Raw genomic sequence first — 23,844 nt, 5'->3', positions numbered from 1 at the left:
AAGCAAGCAACTCATATGGTCAATAATAATGCTTCCTAAACTCATGATCATCTTTTAATTCTGTTTAAAAAGATATTTATTAATATTACATATCTAAATATTACTTAAGACGTGAGAATGCCTTTTGACGCGAGGATCGACATTTTTAGATGAAGATCACCGGTTACTCAACACTTCACATACTCAAGTTGCTTTGCATACTCTTAATTCAAGTACCGTTTTACGCGAAAGTCGACATTTGTAGATGAAGACTCCCGGTTACTAAGTACAAAAATCATTGGAGTAGAAGAATTTTTATTTATTTTCTTTTTTCTTTTTTTTTTCATTTTTCATCATTTTTTTTTCTTTTTTTTTTATAGCAAAGAGAATAATAAGTTTCTAAAAAAATAATCATGAGAAGAGTATTGCACTTATTGACCATATTTATCACTTAACTTATAAAATCCAATAAAGAGAAGAAAATTTCATCAAATATGCAAAAAAAATATAGGCATAATTTTCTCCACTTCACAAGATATATTTTCCTACAAATGCAAAATTATAATCACATAATAGTCATTTCCAAGTTAAATGAGAAAAGAAGTTTCCAAATCATATATATTTATCTCAAATGTAGAAGGAATTTGAACTACTAATGGTATGGAACTTGTTACCCCTTGGATAAAATCGAAAAAATATGAAACTTTTTGGGGCAAGTTTGCAATTTTGGACAAGATTTTAGAAAAATTTTGAATTTTAACACAAGTCCAATATTTGCAACTAATAATTCAATCACATACAATGTATATAATCTCAATTCTCCCCCCACACTTAACATACACATTGTCCTCAATGTGTAAAAAGGAAAATCAAGATAAAGAAAAGTAATACTCCCCTATTGTTGCGATTGAATATGAAGCTTCAAAATCCATTGTCCGTGTATCTCCAACGCTTCATGAGTTTCATTGGATAACCATTAGTGATGTAATTCTAAAAAAAAAATGAGAAGCAAAAGTGATAACAAAGGTTTAATAAACAAAATGATGATCCGTAACTTCAATCCTTTGTTTTCGTGATGTACCTAAAAAAAATACACAATAAGCAACTCAAGGTACAAGAAAATATATATGAGGAAAAGAAGAAAAAAGAGAATCAAGGAATCTGCATTTTTTTTTTTTGCTCCGAAAACGCGACTCATCAAAACGCGCCACCAAGCCGCGTTTTATGAAGTCGCGTTTCTTCACATATCTTGCAGGATCGAAAACGCGACTATGCTTAAAAACGCGACTTGGAGTCGCGTATTTTAAGTCGCGTTTTCAATTTTTGATCAGGCTGGAAAACGCGAATTGGTAGAAAACGCGACTTCCTGTCGCGTTTTGAGGCGCGTTTTCTTTAGTATAGGCGCAGAATCGAAAACGCGATTATGGAAAACGCGATTCTAAGGCGCGTTTTCAGCCCAAATGCGTTTTCTTCTGCGAAATTTTTGCAGAAAGCCAACTTTGAAAAATTACAAATGATACCCCAATCACTCAAAATGCATCATAAATCATTTGTTTGTAAAATTTATCAATATGCACACATGTAAAATGATCAAAATATGCATTTTAACCCCTTCTAACAAATCAAAAACAACAATTACTCAAATTGAGGGGTTGAGTTCCTTGATCAAATTTCGCTTTTTTCACCTCATTTGGTCACTTTTGCTTCCATTTCCAATACCTACAAATGAAAAATAACAAAATAACTCAAACATATACTTTAAACATAAAATCACCCCAAAATAACATAAACTTAAACAAACATTGGGTTGCCTCCCAATAAGCGCTTCTTTAAAGTCAATAGCTTGACTATTTCACCTCATTTTTCAAGGAGGCTTATTTAAAGAATAATCCACCATTTTTGGTCGTGGTGGATCATTAAATGGTGACTTTATAGCAAAAGTCACATGATCTAATGATAGGAGAAATGGAATTGACTTACCTATCCCAAGTGTTTCATAAATATTACCTTGAATATGCACCACTTGAGAACTTACCAACGGAAATGTCATGAGAGTATCCTGGGCAGCAATACCCTTAGAACCTACACTTTCAATGCACTCCTCAAGAGGGGTGAAAAATGAGTCATTAAAACTCACCTCTTGAGCCTCAAAGTTAGTTCCAAAGATATTATCTTGTGAAATGGACATTTGCTCATTGAAACACAATTGAGATTCATCATTTTCATCAACATGCAATCCATTTTCACATACAACATTCTTACCATTCATGCTAGGATCATTTTGCAATTTATTAGAAGAAATAACCTCACACAATGCATTCAATTGCTCATTTATTCTGCCAAAGTGAGAAGTTAATTCATCTATTCTTTCCTCAATCCTATCAAAACGGTTGGAAGTTGCATTAGCTAATTTTTCTAAAGCTAACTCCCAAGATGGCTTAGAATCATTAGCTACCATTTCAATTGCCAACTCCCAAGATGGTTTTGATTCATATTGGACACATTCAGGTTGGTAATCATAAAAATATGAAGAATTACTATAAGTACATTGATTATTCCAACCATAAGCAGGAGAATTGCTCAAATTAGCACTATATCGATCAAAACAAGGATTGTAATGCTCTAATTCATCATAATAATCCATATTTTGTGCTTGTCTACATGTATTAGAAGCATGATAATCTCCACACAAGTCACAAATCACATGATAAGAATTAAAAACATTTGCATTCCTCCTTTGTTCAATTTCCTGCACAATTTTGTCCATTTGAACTTGTAGCATCATAACATCAAATTTAGCCTTTAAGCACCTTATACCATCTTCAAAAAACATACCTTCAGTAATTTCTTGGTTACCTCTGTTGAAAGAGCTTTGCACTAGGTAACCATCCATTGTCAATCTTTCATTTCTCAAGCTTTGTCCTCCCAGTTCACCTACCCTCCTCATTATCTAAAATTACTTTTAAACAATCTCAAAAGTAAGATTAGTTAAGAAGGATAGATTCCAAGACACAAACTAAAACAGAAAAAAATAATAATAATAATAATAAAAGTTGACTAAAAAAAAATGACATAAAACACACAAGATACAACAAAAATAACAAAAATAAGAAAAATTGTCTAAATTAATAAAGTTGCTCTTCACACCGATATTGCCAAATCTTCCCCGGCAACGGCGCCAAAAACTTGACGTGCGCGGAGTATACATATACAATTAAGCTCATCCTAATCAAGTTTTACATTTATAAACTCCTAAATACCCCACACGCGATTTATCGCAAGTATACGAATCGTGAGCGAGTATAGGGTATTAAGGGTCGATCCCACAAGGAAGAGTGAACAATTACCGGTATTACTAAAGTTTCTCTATTATTTAGACTATCAATGAATTATAACAAATTTATCCTACTGAAATTATACAAAATAACAATTAAATGCTCCTTAGGTTGTGGTATCCCTAACTACTCATGCAAGTGCTATATTTGGATCATTAATTACTACATCTAGGCTAGTTATGGTGTAATTTCCTTATGCATTTGAATCCTACTTTCGTAGTGAATCAATTATACTTATAACTAATCCATACCTATTCTCATGGTTATGAAATTAGCTACAAGTTTATTTGTTCAGTGAAATTACATGAAATGAATCACTAAAAACCACATAGGTGCACCTCTACTTTCGTGAGTGTACTCCCTATGTTTAGCACTTCTTGAACTAATGTTAAATCTCAATTTTCATTGCAGAAATAACACCTTAGATAATCACAATTAATGGTACCAGATTAATCATGATTTAAAGAGTCAAAGTGCTAAATAACTTGCTCAAATCATAGCAATCAAATAACCAAATAATAAATACTAACAATCATAGAAAGTTCAACCAAACCCAAGGTATAAACTTTAAAGACACATATTAAATATAAAATCCAGAACTTGTATATTAGCTAAACTTGGAATCAAATACAAAAGATAAAGAGTTGGAAAGGAAAAATAACCCTTGTCACATGAGCTCTTTCCTTGCCTTCTTCATCTCCTTCTTCATCTTTGCCTAGCTAATAAACAAGAAGGATGAACTACTACTCTATACTAAACTAATCTAACAATAAGAGAATGGAAAAGCTACATTTTTGCAGACTCCAAGCTTTTTCCGTATGTTAATGAATGTCCTGCATATAAGCTGATGAAAAGTCCTTCCCTTACCAGTCAAAAATTTCTGCTATGATTCTCCAAATCTGAATTTGTTAAGGGAGTCAAAAATAATGGCTTTTGACTTGGAACCTTGGCTATATCTCTTCCTTATGTCTTCTGAAGCATGTGCAGCCTACGTTTTCTCTCCAACTCTAGCTGGAAAGTAGTGTGAAGATGAGAAAAATGGCTGAGCAAATTACAGAAATTCGGCTGCCAGACACGTTTTTACTTTTGACCTCACTTCAACTGCATTTTTCTCCATGATGAAGGCCGAACTGGCTTTTGTGTAAAACACAAAAGTTGTAGCCCTTTGAATTAGAGTTCCAATGCTTCAAGAATCATATAATTTGGAGATCGGTGGACGGAGATATGGTCAAAATACCATAGACTGGTCAATTCTGGGTTTCAGCTTTCGACCATCCAGATAAGTTTCTGTGTTTCGACCTTTTGACCAGGAAAACGGCTGAATTGGACTTTGATGTCTTCATACCAAATGCAGATATATCTCTTAGCTTCAAAATGGTACCAAGATCACCTTGATCCGATCATTGTAGCTCCTGATATAGTCAAAATACGAAAATATGTCTGAGTTGTCAAAGCTGACTTTTCTTGATTTTTTGTCCTCAAATTGCATTTCTTCCTTTTACACTTCATATTTTATTTTCCCCACTTTAATCCATCTTCAATCATCCAAATATCTTCTCAATGCACTTCATTTGATGATTGAATCATTAAACCTACAAAATATGAAGTTTTTCCCATAAAAATCCAACAAATGCAATATTTAGCCAATTTAACATAAAATGTAGATTTTTACCAAAACCTTAGTTATTTTAGTTATAAAACTAAATAATCAAACCAAAATTAACTAATAAAACACACTAAAAATACGTAAAATAAACCCTTGTCAAATACCCCCACACTTGAACCATTGCTTGTCCTCAAGCAATAAAAATACAAACCAACAATGATCCAAAATTTGAAAATAAATATATGTAGCATTTCAACTTCATTTCCTCAAAACAGAGTAAATAACCATTATGCAATTATTCAATTAAGTTCAAGTACTCATAATATCAAGTAAAGGAGAGCCAATTATACCATCATTATAACAAATTCAAATCGATTTTTCATCCTTACCTGATTTCACAAGCAAGCAACTCATATGGTCAATAATAATGCTTCCTAAACTCATGATCATCTTTTAATTCTGTTTAAAAAGATATTTATTAATATTACATATCTAAATATTACTTAAGACGTGAGAATGCCTTTTGACGCGAGGATCGACATTTTTAGATGAAGATCACCGGTTACTCAACACTTCACATACTCAAGTTGCTTTGCATACTCTTAATTCAAGTACCGTTTTACGCGAAAGTCGACATTTGTAGATGAAGACTCCCGGTTACTAAGTACAAAAATCATTGGAGTAGAAGAATTTTTATTTATTTTCTTTTTTCTTTTTTTTTTCATTTTTCATCATTTTTTTTTCTTTTTTTTTTATAGCAAAGAGAATAATAAGTTTCTAAAAAAATAATCATGAGAAGAGTATTGCACTTATTGACCATATTTATCACTTAACTTATAAAATCCAATAAAGAGAAGAAAATTTCATCAAATATGCAAAAAAAATATAGGCATAATTTTCTCCACTTCACAAGATATATTTTCCTACAAATGCAAAATTATAATCACATAATAGTCATTTCCAAGTTAAATGAGAAAAGAAGTTTCCAAATCATATATATTTATCTCAAATGTAGAAGGAATTTGAACTACTAATGGTATGGAACTTGTTACCCCTTGGATAAAATCGAAAAAATATGAAACTTTTTGGGGCAAGTTTGCAATTTTGGACAAGATTTTAGAAAAATTTTGAATTTTAACACAAGTCCAATATTTGCAACTAATAATTCAATCACATACAATGTATATAATCTCAATTCTCCCCCCACACTTAACATACACATTGTCCTCAATGTGTAAAAAGGAAAATCAAGATAAAGAAAAGTAATACTCCCCTATTGTTGCGATTGAATATGAAGCTTCAAAATCCATTGTCCGTGTATCTCCAACGCTTCATGAGTTTCATTGGATAACCATTAGTGATGTAATTCTAAAAAAAAAATGAGAAGCAAAAGTGATAACAAAGGTTTAATAAACAAAATGATGATCCGTAACTTCAATCCTTTGTTTTCGTGATGTACCTAAAAAAAATACACAATAAGCAACTCAAGGTACAAGAAAATATATATGAGGAAAAGAAGAAAAAAGAGAATCAAGGAATCTGCATTTTTTTTTTTTGCTCCGAAAACGCGACTCATCAAAACGCGCCACCAAGCCGCGTTTTATGAAGTCGCGTTTCTTCACATATCTTGCAGGATCGAAAACGCGACTATGCTTAAAAACGCGACTTGGAGTCGCGTATTTTAAGTCGCGTTTTCAATTTTTGATCAGGCTGGAAAACGCGAATTGGTAGAAAACGCGACTTCCTGTCGCGTTTTGAGGCGCGTTTTCTTTAGTATAGGCGCAGAATCGAAAACGCGATTATGGAAAACGCGATTCTAAGGCGCGTTTTCAGCCCAAATGCGTTTTCTTCTGCGAAATTTTTGCAGAAAGCCAACTTTGAAAAATTACAAATGATACCCCAATCACTCAAAATGCATCATAAATCATTTGTTTGTAAAATTTATCAATATGCACACATGTAAAATGATCAAAATATGCATTTTAACCCCTTCTAACAAATCAAAAACAACAATTACTCAAATTGAGGGGTTGAGTTCCTTGATCAAATTTCGCTTTTTTCACCTCATTTGGTCACTTTTGCTTCCATTTCCAATACCTACAAATGAAAAATAACAAAATAACTCAAACATATACTTTAAACATAAAATCACCCCAAAATAACATAAACTTAAACAAACATTGGGTTGCCTCCCAATAAGCGCTTCTTTAAAGTCAATAGCTTGACTATTTCACCTCATTTTTCAAGGAGGCTTATTTAAAGAATAATCCACCATTTTTGGTCGTGGTGGATCATTAAATGGTGACTTTATAGCAAAAGTCACATGATCTAATGATAGGAGAAATGGAATTGACTTACCTATCCCAAGTGTTTCATAAATATTACCTTGAATATGCACCACTTGAGAACTTACCAACGGAAATGTCATGAGAGTATCCTGGGCAGCAATACCCTTAGAACCTACACTTTCAATGCACTCCTCAAGAGGGGTGAAAAATGAGTCATTAAAACTCACCTCTTGAGCCTCAAAGTTAGTTCCAAAGATATTATCTTGTGAAATGGACATTTGCTCATTGAAACACAATTGAGATTCATCATTTTCATCAACATGCAATCCATTTTCACATACAACATTCTTACCATTCATGCTAGGATCATTTTGCAATTTATTAGAAGAAATAACCTCACACAATGCATTCAATTGCTCATTTATTCTGCCAAAGTGAGAAGTTAATTCATCTATTCTTTCCTCAATCCTATCAAAACGGTTGGAAGTTGCATTAGCTAATTTTTCTAAAGCTAACTCCCAAGATGGCTTAGAATCATTAGCTACCATTTCAATTGCCAACTCCCAAGATGGTTTTGATTCATATTGGACACATTCAGGTTGGTAATCATAAAAATATGAAGAATTACTATAAGTACATTGATTATTCCAACCATAAGCAGGAGAATTGCTCAAATTAGCACTATATCGATCAAAACAAGGATTGTAATGCTCTAATTCATCATAATAATCCATATTTTGTGCTTGTCTACATGTATTAGAAGCATGATAATCTCCACACAAGTCACAAATCACATGATAAGAATTAAAAACATTTGCATTCCTCCTTTGTTCAATTTCCTGCACAATTTTGTCCATTTGAACTTGTAGCATCATAACATCAAATTTAGCCTTTAAGCACCTTATACCATCTTCAAAAAACATACCTTCAGTAATTTCTTGGTTACCTCTGTTGAAAGAGCTTTGCACTAGGTAACCATCCATTGTCAATCTTTCATTTCTCAAGCTTTGTCCTCCCAGTTCACCTACCCTCCTCATTATCTAAAATTACTTTTAAACAATCTCAAAAGTAAGATTAGTTAAGAAGGATAGATTCCAAGACACAAACTAAAACAGAAAAAAATAATAATAATAATAATAAAAGTTGACTAAAAAAAAATGACATAAAACACACAAGATACAACAAAAATAACAAAAATAAGAAAAATTGTCTAAATTAATAAAGTTGCTCTTCACACCGATATTGCCAAATCTTCCCCGGCAACGGCGCCAAAAACTTGACGTGCGCGGAGTATACATATACAATTAAGCTCATCCTAATCAAGTTTTACATTTATAAACTCCTAAATACCCCACACGCGATTTATCGCAAGTATACGAATCGTGAGCGAGTATAGGGTATTAAGGGTCGATCCCACAAGGAAGAGTGAACAATTACCGGTATTACTAAAGTTTCTCTATTATTTAGACTATCAATGAATTATAACAAATTTATCCTACTGAAATTATACAAAATAACAATTAAATGCTCCTTAGGTTGTGGTATCCCTAACTACTCATGCAAGTGCTATATTTGGATCATTAATTACTACATCTAGGCTAGTTATGGTGTAATTTCCTTATGCATTTGAATCCTACTTTCGTAGTGAATCAATTATACTTATAACTAATCCATACCTATTCTCATGGTTATGAAATTAGCTACAAGTTTATTTGTTCAGTGAAATTACATGAAATGAATCACTAAAAACCACATAGGTGCACCTCTACTTTCGTGAGTGTACTCCCTATGTTTAGCACTTCTTGAACTAATGTTAAATCTCAATTTTCATTGCAGAAATAACACCTTAGATAATCACAATTAATGGTACCAGATTAATCATGATTTAAAGAGTCAAAGTGCTAAATAACTTGCTCAAATCATAGCAATCAAATAACCAAATAATAAATACTAACAATCATAGAAAGTTCAACCAAACCCAAGGTATAAACTTTAAAGACACATATTAAATATAAAATCCAGAACTTGTATATTAGCTAAACTTGGAATCAAATACAAAAGATAAAGAGTTGGAAAGGAAAAATAACCCTTGTCACATGAGCTCTTTCCTTGCCTTCTTCATCTCCTTCTTCATCTTTGCCTAGCTAATAAACAAGAAGGATGAACTACTACTCTATACTAAACTAATCTAACAATAAGAGAATGGAAAAGCTACATTTTTGCAGACTCCAAGCTTTTTCCGTATGTTAATGAATGTCCTGCATATAAGCTGATGAAAAGTCCTTCCCTTACCAGTCAAAAATTTCTGCTATGATTCTCCAAATCTGAATTTGTTAAGGGAGTCAAAAATAATGGCTTTTGACTTGGAACCTTGGCTATATCTCTTCCTTATGTCTTCTGAAGCATGTGCAGCCTACGTTTTCTCTCCAACTCTAGCTGGAAAGTAGTGTGAAGATGAGAAAAATGGCTGAGCAAATTACAGAAATTCGGCTGCCAGACACGTTTTTACTTTTGACCTCACTTCAACTGCATTTTTCTCCATGATGAAGGCCGAACTGGCTTTTGTGTAAAACACAAAAGTTGTAGCCCTTTGAATTAGAGTTCCAATGCTTCAAGAATCATATAATTTGGAGATCGGTGGACGGAGATATGGTCAAAATACCATAGACTGGTCAATTCTGGGTTTCAGCTTTCGACCATCCAGATAAGTTTCTGTGTTTCGACCTTTTGACCAGGAAAACGGCTGAATTGGACTTTGATGTCTTCATACCAAATGCAGATATATCTCTTAGCTTCAAAATGGTACCAAGATCACCTTGATCCGATCATTGTAGCTCCTGATATAGTCAAAATACGAAAATATGTCTGAGTTGTCAAAGCTGACTTTTCTTGATTTTTTGTCCTCAAATTGCATTTCTTCCTTTTACACTTCATATTTTATTTTCCCCACTTTAATCCATCTTCAATCATCCAAATATCTTCTCAATGCACTTCATTTGATGATTGAATCATTAAACCTACAAAATATGAAGTTTTTCCCATAAAAATCCAACAAATGCAATATTTAGCCAATTTAACATAAAATGTAGATTTTTACCAAAACCTTAGTTATTTTAGTTATAAAACTAAATAATCAAACCAAAATTAACTAATAAAACACACTAAAAATACGTAAAATAAACCCTTGTCAAATACCCCCACACTTGAACCATTGCTTGTCCTCAAGCAATAAAAATACAAACCAACAATGATCCAAAATTTGAAAATAAATATATGTAGCATTTCAACTTCATTTCCTCAAAACAGAGTAAATAACCATTATGCAATTATTCAATTAAGTTCAAGTACTCATAATATCAAGTAAAGGAGAGCCAATTATACCATCATTATAACAAATTCAAATCGATTTTTCATCCTTACCTGATTTCACAAGCAAGCAACTCATATGGTCAATAATAATGCTTCCTAAACTCATGATCATCTTTTAATTCTGTTTAAAAAGATATTTATTAATATTACATATCTAAATATTACTTAAGACGTGAGAATGCCTTTTGACGCGAGGATCGACATTTTTAGATGAAGATCACCGGTTACTCAACACTTCACATACTCAAGTTGCTTTGCATACTCTTAATTCAAGTACCGTTTTACGCGAAAGTCGACATTTGTAGATGAAGACTCCCGGTTACTAAGTACAAAAATCATTGGAGTAGAAGAATTTTTATTTATTTTCTTTTTTCTTTTTTTTTTCATTTTTCATCATTTTTTTTTCTTTTTTTTTTATAGCAAAGAGAATAATAAGTTTCTAAAAAAATAATCATGAGAAGAGTATTGCACTTATTGACCATATTTATCACTTAACTTATAAAATCCAATAAAGAGAAGAAAATTTCATCAAATATGCAAAAAAAATATAGGCATAATTTTCTCCACTTCACAAGATATATTTTCCTACAAATGCAAAATTATAATCACATAATAGTCATTTCCAAGTTAAATGAGAAAAGAAGTTTCCAAATCATATATATTTATCTCAAATGTAGAAGGAATTTGAACTACTAATGGTATGGAACTTGTTACCCCTTGGATAAAATCGAAAAAATATGAAACTTTTTGGGGCAAGTTTGCAATTTTGGACAAGATTTTAGAAAAATTTTGAATTTTAACACAAGTCCAATATTTGCAACTAATAATTCAATCACATACAATGTATATAATCTCAATTCTCCCCCCACACTTAACATACACATTGTCCTCAATGTGTAAAAAGGAAAATCAAGATAAAGAAAAGTAATACTCCCCTATTGTTGCGATTGAATATGAAGCTTCAAAATCCATTGTCCGTGTATCTCCAACGCTTCATGAGTTTCATTGGATAACCATTAGTGATGTAATTCTAAAAAAAAAATGAGAAGCAAAAGTGATAACAAAGGTTTAATAAACAAAATGATGATCCGTAACTTCAATCCTTTGTTTTCGTGATGTACCTAAAAAAAATACACAATAAGCAACTCAAGGTACAAGAAAATATATATGAGGAAAAGAAGAAAAAAGAGAATCAAGGAATCTGCATTTTTTTTTTTTGCTCCGAAAACGCGACTCATCAAAACGCGCCACCAAGCCGCGTTTTATGAAGTCGCGTTTCTTCACATATCTTGCAGGATCGAAAACGCGACTATGCTTAAAAACGCGACTTGGAGTCGCGTATTTTAAGTCGCGTTTTCAATTTTTGATCAGGCTGGAAAACGCGAATTGGTAGAAAACGCGACTTCCTGTCGCGTTTTGAGGCGCGTTTTCTTTAGTATAGGCGCAGAATCGAAAACGCGATTATGGAAAACGCGATTCTAAGGCGCGTTTTCAGCCCAAATGCGTTTTCTTCTGCGAAATTTTTGCAGAAAGCCAACTTTGAAAAATTACAAATGATACCCCAATCACTCAAAATGCATCATAAATCATTTGTTTGTAAAATTTATCAATATGCACACATGTAAAATGATCAAAATATGCATTTTAACCCCTTCTAACAAATCAAAAACAACAATTACTCAAATTGAGGGGTTGAGTTCCTTGATCAAATTTCGCTTTTTTCACCTCATTTGGTCACTTTTGCTTCCATTTCCAATACCTACAAATGAAAAATAACAAAATAACTCAAACATATACTTTAAACATAAAATCACCCCAAAATAACATAAACTTAAACAAACATTGGGTTGCCTCCCAATAAGCGCTTCTTTAAAGTCAATAGCTTGACTATTTCACCTCATTTTTCAAGGAGGCTTAGTTAAAGAATAATCCACCATTTTTGGTCGTGGTGGATCATTAAATGGTGACTTTATAGCAAAAGTCACATGATCTAATGATAGGAGAAATGGAATTGACTTACCTATCCCAAGTGTTTCATAAATATTACCTTGAATATGCACCACTTGAGAACTTACCAACGGAAATGTCATGAGAGTATCCTGGGCAGCAATACCCTTAGAACCTACACTTTCAATGCACTCCTCAAGAGGGGTGAAAAATGAGTCATTAAAACTCACCTCTTGAGCCTCAAAGTTAGTTCCAAAGATATTATCTTGTGAAATGGACATTTGCTCATTGAAACACAATTGAGATTCATCATTTTCATCAACATGCAATCCATTTTCACATACAACATTCTTACCATTCATGCTAGGATCATTTTGCAATTTATTAGAAGAAATAACCTCACACAATGCATTCAATTGCTCATTTATTCTGCCAAAGTGAGAAGTTAATTCATCTATTCTTTCCTCAATCCTATCAAAACGGTTGGAAGTTGCATTAGCTAATTTTTCTAAAGCTAACTCCCAAGATGGCTTAGAATCATTAGCTACCATTTCAATTGCCAACTCCCAAGATGGTTTTGATTCATATTGGACACATTCAGGTTGGTAATCATAAAAATATGAAGAATTACTATAAGTACATTGATTATTCCAACCATAAGCAGGAGAATTGCTCAAATTAGCACTATATCGATCAAAACAAGGATTGTAATGCTCTAATTCATCATAATAATCCATATTTTGTGCTTGTCTACATGTATTAGAAGCATGATAATCTCCACACAAGTCACAAATCACATGATAAGAATTAAAAACATTTGCATTCCTCCTTTGTTCAATTTCCTGCACAATTTTGTCCATTTGAACTTGTAGCATCATAACATCAAATTTAGCCTTTAAGCACCTTATACCATCTTCAAAAAACATACCTTCAGTAATTTCTTGGTTACCTCTGTTGAAGGAGCTTTGCACTAGGTAACCATCCATTGTCAATCTTTCATTTCTCAAGCTTTGTCCTCCCAGTTCACCTACCCTCCTCATTATCTAAAATTACTTTTAAACAATCTCAAAAGTAAGATTAGTTAAGAAGGATAGATTCCAAGACACAAACTAAAACAGAAAAAAATAATAATAATAATAATAAAAGTTGACTAAAAAAAAATGACATAAAACACACAAGATACAACAAAAATAACAAAAATAAGAAAAATTGTCTAAATTAATAAAGTTGCTCTTCACACCGATATTGCCAAATCTTCCCCGGCAACGGCGCCAAAAACTTGACGTGCGCGGAGTATACATATACAATTAAGCTCATCCTAATCAAGTTTTACATTTATAAACTCCTAAATACCCCACACGCGATTTATCGCAAGTATACGAATCGTGAGCGAGTATAGGGTATTAAGGGTCGATCCCACAAGGAAGAGTGAACAATTACCGGTATTACTAAAGTTTCTCTATTATTTAGACTATCAATGAATTATAACAAATTTATCCTACTGAAATTATACAAAATAACAATTAAATGCTCCTTAGGTTGTGGTATCCCTAACTACTCATGCAAGTGCTATATTTGGATCATTAATTACTACATCTAGGCTAGTTATGGTGTAATTTCCTTATGCATTTGAATCCTACTTTCGTAGTGAATCAATTATACTTATAACTAATCCATACCTATTCTCATGGTTATGAAATTAGCTACAAGTTTATTTGTTCAGTGAAATTACATGAAATGAATCACTAAAAACCACATAGGTGCACCTCTACTTTCGTGAGTGTACTCCCTATGTTTAGCACTTCTTGAACTAATGTTAAATCTCAATTTTCATTGCAGAAATAACACCTTAGATAATCACAATTAATGGTACCAGATTAATCATGATTTAAAGAGTCAAAGTGCTAAATAACTTGCTCAAATCATAGCAATCAAATAACCAAATAATAAATACTAACAATCATAGAAAGTTCAACCAAACCCAAGGTATAAACTTTAAAGACACATATTAAATATAAAATCCAGAACTTGTATATTAGCTAAACTTGGAATCAAATACAAAAGATAAAGAGTTGGAAAGGAAAAATAACCCTTGTCACATGAGCTCTTTCCTTGCCTTCTTCATCTCCTTCTTCATCTTTGCCTAGCTAATAAACAAGAAGGATGAACTACTACTCTATACTAAACTAATCTAACAATAAGAGAATGGAAAAGCTACATTTTTGCAGACTCCAAGCTTTTTCCGTATGTTAATGAATGTCCTGCATATAAGCTGATGAAAAGTCCTTCCCTTACCAGTCAAAAATTTCTGCTATGATTCTCCAAATCTGAATTTGTTAAGGGAGTCAAAAATAATGGCTTTTGACTTGGAACCTTGGCTATATCTCTTCCTTATGTCTTCTGAAGCATGTGCAGCCTACGTTTTCTCTCCAACTCTAGCTGGAAAGTAGTGTGAAGATGAGAAAAATGGCTGAGCAAATTACAGAAATTCGGCTGCCAGACACGTTTTTACTTTTGACCTCACTTCAACTGCATTTTTCTCCATGATGAAGGCCGAACTGGCTTTTGTGTAAAACACAAAAGTTGTAGCCCTTTGAATTAGAGTTCCAATGCTTCAAGAATCATATAATTTGGAGATCGGTGGACGGAGATATGGTCAAAATACCATAGACTGGTCAATTCTGGGTTTCAGCTTTCGACCATCCAGATAAGTTTCTGTGTTTCGACCTTTTGACCAGGAAAACGGCTGAATTGGACTTTGATGTCTTCATACCAAATGCAGATATATCTCTTAGCTTCAAAATGGTACCAAGATCACCTTGATCCGATCATTGTAGCTCCTGATATAGTCAAAATACGAAAATATGTCTGAGTTGTCAAAGCTGACTTTTCTTGATTTTTTGTCCTCAAATTGCATTTCTTCCTTTTACACTTCATATTTTATTTTCCCCACTTTAATCCATCTTCAATCATCCAAATATCTTCTCAATGCACTTCATTTGATGATTGAATCATTAAACCTACAAAATATGAAGTTTTTCCCATAAAAATCCAACAAATGCAATATTTAGCCAATTTAACATAAAATGTAGATTTTTACCAAAACCTTAGTTATTTTAGTTATAAAACTAAATAATCAAACCAAAATTAACTAATAAAACACACTAAAAATACGTAAAATAAACCCTTGTCAAATACCCCCACACTTGAACCATTGCTTGTCCTCAAGCAATAAAAATACAAACCAACAATGATCCAAAATTTGAAAATAAATATATGTAGCATTTCAACTTCATTTCCTCAAAACAGAGTAAATAACCATTATGCAATTATTCAATTAAGTTCAAGTACTCATAATATCAAGTAAAGGAGAGCCAATTATACCATCATTATAACAAATTCAAATCGATTTTTCATCCTTACCTGATTTCACAAGCAAGCAACTCATATGGTCAATAATAATGCTTCCTAAACTCATGATCATCTTTTAATTCTGTTTAAAAAGATATTTATTAATATTACATATCTAAATATTACTTAAGACGTGAGAATGCCTTTTGACGCGAGGATCGACATTTTTAGATGAAGATCACCGGTTACTCAACACTTCACATACTCAAGTTGCTTTGCATACTCTTAATTCAAGTACCGTTTTACGCGAAAGTCGACATTTGTAGATGAAGACTCCCGGTTACTAAGTACAAAAATCATTGGAGTAGAAGAATTTTTATTTATTTTCTTTTTTCTTTTTTTTTTCATTTTTCATCATTTTTTTTTCTTTTTTTTTTATAGCAAAGAGAATAATAAGTTTCTAAAAAAATAATCATGAGAAGAGTATTGCACTTATTGACCATATTTATCACTTAACTTATAAAATCCAATAAAGAGAAGAAAATTTCATCAAATATGCAAAAAAAATATAGGCATAATTTTCTCCACTTCACAAGATATATTTTCCTACAAATGCAAAATTATAATCACATAATAGTCATTTCCAAGTTAAATGAGAAAAGAAGTTTCCAAATCATATATATTTATCTCAAATGTAGAAGGAATTTGAACTACTAATGGTATGGAACTTGTTACCCCTTGGATAAAATCGAAAAAATATGAAACTTTTTGGGGCAAGTTTGCAATTTTGGACAAGATTTTAGAAAAATTTTGAATTTTAACACAAGTCCAATATTTGCAACTAATAATTCAATCACATACAATGTATATAATCTCAATTCTCCCCCCACACTTAACATACACATTGTCCTCAATGTGTAAAAAGGAAAATCAAGATAAAGAAAAGTAATACTCCCCTATTGTTGCGATTGAATATGAAGCTTCAAAATCCATTGTCCGTGTATCTCCAACGCTTCATGAGTTTCATTGGATAACCATTAGTGATGTAATTCTAAAAAAAAAATGAGAAGCAAAAGTGATAACAAAGGTTTAATAAACAAAATGATGATCCGTAACTTCAATCCTTTGTTTTCGTGATGTACCTAAAAAAAATACACAATAAGCAACTCAAGGTACAAGAAAATATATATGAGGAAAAGAAGAAAAAAGAGAATCAAGGAATCTGCATTTTTTTTTTTTGCTCCGAAAACGCGACTCATCAAAACGCGCCACCAAGCCGCGTTTTATGAAGTCGCGTTTCTTCACATATCTTGCAGGATCGAAAACGCGACTATGCTTAAAAACGCGACTTGGAGTCGCGTATTTTAAGTCGCGTTTTCAATTTTTGATCAGGCTGGAAAACGCGAATTGGTAGAAAACGCGACTTCCTGTCGCGTTTTGAGGCGCGTTTTCTTTAGTATAGGCGCAGAATCGAAAACGCGATTATGGAAAACGCGATTCTAAGGCGCGTTTTCAGCCCAAATGCGTTTTCTTCTGCGAAATTTTTGCAGAAAGCCAACTTTGAAAAATTACAAATGATACCCCAATCACTCAAAATGCATCATAAATCATTTGTTTGTAAAATTTATCAATATGCACACATGTAAAATGATCAAAATATGCATTTTAACCCCTTCTAACAAATCAAAAACAACAATTACTCAAATTGAGGGGTTGAGTTCCTTGATCAAATTTCGCTTTTTTCACCTCATTTGGTCACTTTTGCTTCCATTTCCAATACCTACAAATGAAAAATAACAAAATAACTCAAACATATACTTTAAACATAAAATCACCCCAAAATAACATAAACTTAAACAAACATTGGGTTGCCTCCCAATAAGCGCTTCTTTAAAGTCAATAGCTTGACTATTTCACCTCATTTTTCAAGGAGGCTTAGTTAAAGAATAATCCACCATTTTTGGTCGTGGTGGATCATTAAATGGTGACTTTATAGCAAAAGTCACATGATCTAATGATAGGAGAAATGGAATTGACTTACCTATCCCAAGTGTTTCATAAATATTACCTTGAATATGCACCACTTGAGAACTTACCAACGGAAATGTCATGAGAGTATCCTGGGCAGCAATACCCTTAGAACCTACACTTTCAATGCACTCCTCAAGAGGGGTGAAAAATGAGTCATTAAAACTCACCTCTTGAGCCTCAAAGTTAGTTCCAAAGATATTATCTTGTGAAATGGACATTTGCTCATTGAAACACAATTGAGATTCATCATTTTCATCAACATGCAATCCATTTTCACATACAACATTCTTACCATTCATGCTAGGATCATTTTGCAATTTATTAGAAGAAATAACCTCACACAATGCATTCAATTGCTCATTTATTCTGCCAAAGTGAGAAGTTAATTCATCTATTCTTTCCTCAATCCTATCAAAACGGTTGGAAGTTGCATTAGCTAATTTTTCTAAAGCTAACTCCCAAGATGGCTTAGAATCATTAGCTACCATTTCAATTGCCAACTCCCAAGATGGTTTTGATTCATATTGGACACATTCAGGTTGGTAATCATAAAAATATGAAGAATTACTATAAGTACATTGATTATTCCAACCATAAGCAGGAGAATTGCTCAAATTAGCACTATATCGATCAAAACAAGGATTGTAATGCTCTAATTCATCATAATAATCCATATTTTGTGCTTGTCTACATGTATTAGAAGCATGATAATCTCCACACAAGTCACAAATCACATGATAAGAATTAAAAACATTTGCATTCCTCCTTTGTTCAATTTCCTGCACAATTTTGTCCATTTGAACTTGTAGCATCATAACATCAAATTTAGCCTTTAAGCACCTTATACCATCTTCAAAAAACATACCTTCAGTAATTTCTTGGTTACCTCTGTTGAAAGAGCTTTGCACTAGGTAACCATCCATTGTCAATCTTTCATTTCTCAAGCTTTGTCCTCCCAGTTCACCTACCCTCCTCATTATCTAAAATTACTTTTAAACAATCTCAAAAGTAAGATTAGTTAAGAAGGATAGATTCCAAGACACAAACTAAAACAGAAAAAAATAATAATAATAATAATAAAAGTTGACTAAAAAAAAATGACATAAAACACACAAGATACAACAAAAATAACAAAAATAAGAAAAATTGTCTAAATTAATAAAGTTGCTCTTCACACCGATATTGCCAAATCTTCCCCGGCAACGGCGCCAAAAACTTGACGTGCGCGGAGTATACATATACAATTAAGCTCATCCTAATCAAGTTTTACATTTATAAACTCCTAAATACCCCACACGCGATTTATCGCAAGTATACGAATCGTGAGCGAGTATAGGGTATTAAGGGTCGATCCCACAAGGAAGAGTGAACAATTACCGGTATTACTAAAGTTTCTCTATTATTTAGACTATCAATGAATTATAACAAATTTATCCTACTGAAATTATACAAAATAACAATTAAATGCTCCTTAGGTTGTGGTATCCCTAACTACTCATGCAAGTGCTATATTTGGATCATTAATTACTACATCTAGGCTAGTTATGGTGTAATTTCCTTATGCATTTGAATCCTACTTTCGTAGTGAATCAATTATACTTATAACTAATCCATACCTATTCTCATGGTTATGAAATTAGCTACAAGTTTATTTGTTCAGTGAAATTACATGAAATGAATCACTAAAAACCACATAGGTGCACCTCTACTTTCGTGAGTGTACTCCCTATGTTTAGCACTTCTTGAACTAATGTTAAATCTCAATTTTCATTGCAGAAATAACACCTTAGATAATCACAATTAATGGTACCAGATTAATCATGATTTAAAGAGTCAAAGTGCTAAATAACTTGCTCAAATCATAGCAATCAAATAACCAAATAATAAATACTAACAATCATAGAAAGTTCAACCAAACCCAAGGTATAAACTTTAAAGACACATATTAAATATAAAATCCAGAACTTGTATATTAGCTAAACTTGGAATCAAATACAAAAGATAAAGAGTTGGAAAGGAAAAATAACCCTTGTCACATGAGCTCTTTCCTTGCCTTCTTCATCTCCTTCTTCATCTTTGCCTAGCTAATAAACAAGAAGGATGAACTACTACTCTATACTAAACTAATCTAACAATAAGAGAATGGAAAAGCTACATTTTTGCAGACTCCAAGCTTTTTCCGTATGTTAATGAATGTCCTGCATATAAGCTGATGAAAAGTCCTTCCCTTACCAGTCAAAAATTTCTGCTATGATTCTCCAAATCTGAATTTGTTAAGGGAGTCAAAAATAATGGCTTTTGACTTGGAACCTTGGCTATATCTCTTCCTTATGTCTTCTGAAGCATGTGCAGCCTACGTTTTCTCTCCAACTCTAGCTGGAAAGTAGTGTGAAGATGAGAAAAATGGCTGAGCAAATTACAGAAATTCGGCTGCCAGACACGTTTTTACTTTTGACCTCACTTCAACTGCATTTTTCTCCATGATGAAGGCCGAACTGGCTTTTGTGTAAAACACAAAAGTTGTAGCCCTTTGAATTAGAGTTCCAATGCTTCAAGAATCATATAATTTGGAGATCGGTGGACGGAGATATGGTCAAAATACCATAGACTGGTCAATTCTGGGTTTCAGCTTTCGACCATCCAGATAAGTTTCTGTGTTTCGACCTTTTGACCAGGAAAACGGCTGAATTGGACTTTGATGTCTTCATACCAAATGCAGATATATCTCTTAGCTTCAAAATGGTACCAAGATCACCTTGATCCGATCATTGTAGCTCCTGATATAGTCAAAATACGAAAATATGTCTGAGTTGTCAAAGCTGACTTTTCTTGATTTTTTGTCCTCAAATTGCATTTCTTCCTTTTACACTTCATATTTTATTTTCCCCACTTTAATCCATCTTCAATCATCCAAATATCTTCTCAATGCACTTCATTTGATGATTGAATCATTAAACCTACAAAATATGAAGTTTTTCCCATAAAAATCCAACAAATGCAATATTTAGCCAATTTAACATAAAATGTAGATTTTTACCAAAACCTTAGTTATTTTAGTTATAAAACTAAATAATCAAACCAAAATTAACTAATAAAACACACTAAAAATACGTAAAATAAACCCTTGTCAAATACCCCCACACTTGAACCATTGCTTGTCCTCAAGCAATAAAAATACAAACCAACAATGATCCAAAATTTGAAAATAAATATATGTAGCATTTCAACTTCATTTCCTCAAAACAGAGTAAATAACCATTATGCAATTATTCAATTAAGTTCAAGTACTCATAATATCAAGTAAAGGAGAGCCAATTATACCATCATTATAACAAATTCAAATCGATTTTTCATCCTTACCTGATTTCACAAGCAAGCAACTCATATGGTCAATAATAATGCTTCCTAAACTCATGATCATCTTTTAATTCTGTTTAAAAAGATATTTATTAATATTACATATCTAAATATTACTTAAGACGTGAGAATGCCTTTTGACGCGAGGATCGACATTTTTAGATGAAGATCACCGGTTACTCAACACTTCACATACTCAAGTTGCTTTGCATACTCTTAATTCAAGTACCGTTTTACGCGAAAGTCGACATTTGTAGATGAAGACTCCCGGTTACTAAGTACAAAAATCATTGGAGTAGAAGAATTTTTATTTATTTTCTTTTTTCTTTTTTTTTTTCATTTTTCATCATTTTTTTTTCTTTTTTTTTTATAGCAAAGAGAATAATAAGTTTCTAAAAAAATAATCATGAGAAGAGTATTGCACTTATTGACCATATTTATCACTTAACTTATAAAATCCAATAAAGAGAAGAAAATTTCATCAAATATGCAAAAAAAATATAGGCATAATTTTCTCCACTTCACAAGATATATTTTCCTACAAATGCAAAATTATAATCACATAATAGTCATTTCCAAGTTAAATGAGAAAAGAAGTTTCCAAATCATATATATTTATCTCAAATGTAGAAGGAATTTGAACTACTAATGGTATGGAACTTGTTACCCCTTGGATAAAATCGAAAAAATATGAAACTTTTTGGGGCAAGTTTGCAATTTTGGACAAGATTTTAGAAAAATTTTGAATTTTAACACAAGTCCAATATTTGCAACTAATAATTCAATCACATACAATGTATATAATCTCAATTCTCCCCCCACACTTAACATACACATTGTCCTCAATGTGTAAAAAGGAAAATCAAGATAAAGAAAAGTAATACTCCCCTATTGTTGCGATTGAATATGAAGCTTCAAAATCCATTGTCCGTGTATCTCCAACGCTTCATGAGTTTCATTGGATAACCATTAGTGATGTAATTCTAAAAAAAAAATGAGAAGCAAAAGTGATAACAAAGGTTTAATAAACAAAATGATGATCCGTAACTTCAATCCTTTGTTTTCGTGATGTACCTAAAAAAAATACACAATAAGCAACTCAAGGTACAAGAAAATATATATGAGGAAAAGAAGAAAAAAGAGAATCAAGGAATCTGCATTTTTTTTTTTTGCTCCGAAAACGCGACTCATCAAAACGCGCCACCAAGCCGCGTTTTATGAAGTCGCGTTTCTTCACATATCTTGCAGGATCGAAAACGCGACTATGCTTAAAAACGCGACTTGGAGTCGCGTATTTTAAGTCGCGTTTTCAATTTTTGATCAGGCTGGAAAACGCGAATTGGTAGAAAACGCGACTTCCTGTCGCGTTTTGAGGCGCGTTTTCTTTAGTATAGGCGCAGAATCGAAAACGCGATTATGGAAAACGCGATTCTAAGGCGCGTTTTCAGCCCAAATGCGTTTTCTTCTGCGAAATTTTTGCAGAAAGCCAACTTTGAAAAATTACAAATGATACCCCAATCACTCAAAATGCATCATAAATCATTTGTTTGTAAAATTTATCAATATGCACACATGTAAAATGATCAAAATATGCATTTTAACCCCTTCTAACAAATCAAAAACAACAATTACTCAAATTGAGGGGTTGAGTTCCTTGATCAAATTTCGCTTTTTTCACCTCATTTGGTCACTTTTGCTTCCATTTCCAATACCTACAAATGAAAAATAACAAAATAACTCAAACATATACTTTAAACATAAAATCACCCCAAAATAACATAAACTTAAACAAACATTGGGTTGCCTCCCAATAAGCGCTTCTTTAAAGTCAATAGCTTGACTATTTCACCTCATTTTTCAAGGAGGCTTATTTAAAGAATAATCCACCATTTTTGGTCGTGGTGGATCATTAAATGGTGACTTTATAGCAAAAGTCACATGATCTAATGATAGGAGAAATGGAATTGACTTACCTATCCCAAGTGTTTCATAAATATTACCTTGAATATGCACCACTTGAGAACTTACCAACGGAAATGTCATGAGAGTATCCTGGGCAGCAATACCCTTAGAACCTACACTTTCAATGCACTCCTCAAGAGGGGTGAAAAATGAGTCATTAAAACTCACCTCTTGAGCCTCAAAGTTAGTTCCAAAGATATTATCTTGTGAAATGGACATTTGCTCATTGAAACACAATTGAGATTCATCATTTTCATCAACATGCAATCCATTTTCACATACAACATTCTTACCATTCATGCTAGGATCATTTTGCAATTTATTAGAAGAAATAACCTCACACAATGCATTCAATTGCTCATTTATTCTGCCAAAGTGAGAAGTTAATTCATCTATTCTTTCCTCAATCCTATCAAAACGGTTGGAAGTTGCATTAGCTAATTTTTCTAAAGCTAACTCCCAAGATGGCTTAGAATCATTAGCTACCATTTCAATTGCCAACTCCCAAGATGGTTTTGATTCATATTGGACACATTCAGGTTGGTAATCATAAAAATATGAAGAATTACTATAAGTACATTGATTATTCCAACCATAAGCAGGAGAATTGCTCAAATTA

This window comes from Coffea arabica, chromosome 11e (assembly GCF_036785885.1).
Source record: "Coffea arabica cultivar ET-39 chromosome 11e, Coffea Arabica ET-39 HiFi, whole genome shotgun sequence".
Lineage (NCBI taxonomy): Eukaryota > Viridiplantae > Streptophyta > Magnoliopsida > Gentianales > Rubiaceae > Coffea > Coffea arabica.
The sequence above is the reverse complement of the archived record's forward strand: the minus strand, read 5'-3'. Positions refer to the sequence as shown.